The sequence below is a fragment of the Schistocerca piceifrons genome, chromosome 9 (genome assembly GCF_021461385.2).
Source record: "Schistocerca piceifrons isolate TAMUIC-IGC-003096 chromosome 9, iqSchPice1.1, whole genome shotgun sequence".
NCBI lineage: Eukaryota > Metazoa > Arthropoda > Insecta > Orthoptera > Acrididae > Schistocerca > Schistocerca piceifrons.
In genome coordinates, this window is record NC_060146.1 from 215,051,723 (window position 1) to 215,055,298 (window position 3,576).

General features: G+C 45.7%; 1 non-coding gene across 1 annotated transcript; it reads left to right on the plus strand.

Moving 5' to 3' along the window:
* Positions 1 to 751: 751 nt before the first annotated feature.
* Positions 752 to 824, plus strand: Trnaa-cgc. Its single transcript has one exon. It is a non-coding gene; the product is annotated as a tRNA-Ala (tRNA).
* The last annotated feature ends 2,752 nt before the right edge of the window (positions 825 to 3,576 follow it).

Here is a 3,576-nt window from a genome sequence, read left to right on the forward strand (position 1 = left end):
GGTCGCACTCGACCAAATGATTCAGCCTTACATTACTGGGCTCCAAGTTCACCGGGCCTGACTGTATGTGATTTTTTCTTGTGGGGGTTTATTAAAGACTCTCTTTATGTGCCTCCGTTACCAACAACAATGAATGAACTCAGACATTGCATAATAGCAGCTGTGGAAACTGATACTCAAGAAGTGCACGCTGCAGTGTGGAAAAAAATTGAATACCGCATTGGTATATGCCGGGCATCTCAAGGGGGGACATGTTCAACACCTATGAAAAGGTATGAAAAACAAGCTTTCTGAGTTTCCCGTTAATGAGAGAACAAAATACACTGTATATGTTTATTAGTTTCTGATATATGTATGTGTCAAATTGCATGATTCTTTTTCATACGTCGTGTATATCGAATCCAGTTTCCTCCCCTATTCTCTGTTAGACTCAGGAACTGTTTCTCCTCTCCCATTATTCTCACTACTTCATCTTTCACTATGTCTATCCAACACCACATTTCTATCTTCCATATCCGGCGAGGTGACGCAGTGGTCAGCACACGTAAATCTGCGTGCGAGCGCGCAGATTTACATTTTCCGTGATTCCCCTAAATGGCTCCAGATAAATTCCGGGATGGTTCCTTTGAAAGGGCACGACTGATATCCTTCTTCAACACTGAAACAGTCAGTATTTGTGCTCCGTCTCTAATAATCTCGATGTCCAAGGGGCGTTCAACCCTAATCTTCCTGCCTACCTTCGTCCTGACCGAGCGAGGTGGTGCAGTGGTTAGCACACTGGACTCGCATTCGGGAGGACGACGGTTCAAACCCGTCTCCGGCCATCCTGATTTAGGTTTTCCGTGATTTCCCTAAATCGCTTCAGGCAAATGCCGGGATGGTTCCTTTGAAAGGGCACGGCCGATTTCCTTCCCCATCCTTCCCTCAGCTTGCGCTCCGTCTCTAATGACCTCGTTGTCGACGGGAGGTTAAACACTAATCTCCTCGTCCTCCTCCTTCCTTCGACCTACCTTGCACCTTACCCACGTCTCAAAAACTCCACCTTTGCTCCGCATTTCTGTTTAGTTGTGCACGCATCAGCACCGTACAGAAGGAGACCCCACACAAATCTTTAGAAAACTACCCCGTTCTTACAAAATTATTATTATTATTATTATTATTATTAGCCACAATACTAAAACTGGTTTTCCTAAAACTAAAAGAATCCTCCCCTAATATATAACAGCGTCCAAAATTAAAGCAACAAACGGAAAGTTTGCTAGATTGCGTTTACTTTGACACAAAAAAGTATAAACAGGTAATAGTAAAGTAGAAACAAAATAAGGAACACAGAACGTGAAAAACTGCAACATACATAACGGTAGACAAAAATGTTCTTCGTGTTTTTCCAACTTAACGGATTTGTGTGTGAATTCCTAAGGGTCCAAACTGCTGAGGTCATCGGTCTAACGGATTTGCCCACATGTTCCGACAAATGCTTAACGTGCTTAGTATGGGGTGTGACCAGCTCTGGCCTGACAACGACGGGGCATTATGTGAATGACGTCATCAGTCTCACGTTGAGGCAGTAGCTCCCGTTCCTCTTCCAGACACGCTGGCAAGTCTTGAAGAGTTGTTGCTGGATGCTGACGTGGTACAACCCGTGTTCCTGGTGCATCCCAGACGTGCTCTGTGAGATTCAAATCGGAAGAGCGAGGAGGCCACGGCATGCGTGAAATATCTTCCGTTTCCAAAAATACATCAACCACCCATGTTGTATGAGGACGATCATTATGTCTCTGCCTTACTGAGGACTTTGTGGTATAATATGGCTGCCAATCATAAATTACTACATGGAGAGCAATCTCATTTGACCAACAACTCACTGAAAGATGTTACTAATGAAGCTGCCAAAGGATCAAAAGCACAGAACCTCGCAACAATCGCGCATGAGATCCCAAGAGCTCCACACGGTATCTGGCGGCAGTTAAATCTTGCTGATTCACCCGTACAATTTCAGAATGAGGTGTTTGAGTAGTAAACATAATCCCTGCCCACACTATTAGGGATCTTCCACGATATCGGTCTCTTTCCAGAGTGTTTGGGTACCGAAATCGTGTTCCACGTTTCATCCAGATGCGAATCCGTCGAGAATCACTCTCCAAACCAAATTGATACTCATCTCTGGCCCACTGCTCGACCGCCCAGGTGGCATGTTGAGGACTCCACTCTAGACGTTCCCTTTTGTCAAGGAGCGTTACAGGTTATAAGCTCCCTTCGTCTTTGGTGATTATATGGGTTAATCAATGATTATTATGTTACAATCCTCTTGTTGTAGTTGACTTCGTTCATTGTTAAATGCAATGGCGTGGTACTAACTAATGGAGACGCATTAAGAACTGGTAAAATTTAATTTATTTCCTTTAGCACACTGCACAAACATAAACACACCATTATTCAGACTGTGTGCCACTACTATTAAACATAGAGATAAATCCTTCGCTACGCAACCGCCTTTGGCTCATGCAGGCTACACCTTCCACAGCCTCTCTACAACTGCCTCTGCTTGCGACTCTCTGCGCCACTGGGCATTGTCGCCCTCCAAAGAACAACCACTTACAGATACTACACACCAGTACCCTCGCAATGTATACATACAGCTGGTCTCCAACAATGAAGGCCACTTTCCTGAAGCCTTCTGCACACCGTTTGCTTCCATGCAACACGTCCAGTGCAAGCTGCGAGGTCAGATGGCAGTTGCCGTGCAGTACTAAGGTGGTACCGTAGTGCCCCTACAGCCAAATAACGGTCCACCTTTCTGATCTCACACGAGGTCAGCCCTGCCCTGGCCTTTAGGGTACAGTTTCGGTCTCTAGAAACTGTCACCACATGCGAGAGACAGCGAGAGCCATAGGGTCACATCACTTAGCGACTGCCTTGCTTCCAGTCTCCCTATGGCTCTCCACTGCAGTGTGTCTGGTAGGCGACTTCTCTGTGCCATACTACACTGTCTCTGACTGTGTACACAGCGACTCTGGATTTGGGACAGCCAGGCAAAAGTTACCCCATTTGACAGGTGCCCTGACACCATCTTTGACGTCGTTATCCGTCGATTGGGATCATTTTCCGTGCAGATCACGATCGTACAGACACCTGGTTGACTGTTTGCCGGCCGGAGTGGCCGAGCGGTTCTAGGCGCTACGGTCTGGAACCTCGTGACTGCTACGGTCGCAGGTTCGAATCCTGCCTCGGACATGGATGTGTGTGATGCCCTTAGGTTAGTTAGTTCTAACCATTTCGTGGTCAAAATTATTGAGCTGTTTCTTTTTAATGAATGGAGAGCAGCTAGTAGTTAACAGATAGGTATATTTTGTTATATTGCTAGAGAAGGCCAAAATGCACGCTATAAGCTCACGCAGGATGGCGTGAGGTCTGAAACAGGATACGGAATGAATGCTAAAAAGAAAAGTACGTAGCTGCTGGAATACTTAACTTTAATCCATCATTTGTATACATCGTTCTTGATGAGACATGCTTCATACGATAACTATCAATTGCTATGGCGCCTTGCTAGGTCGTAGCCATTGACTTAGCTGA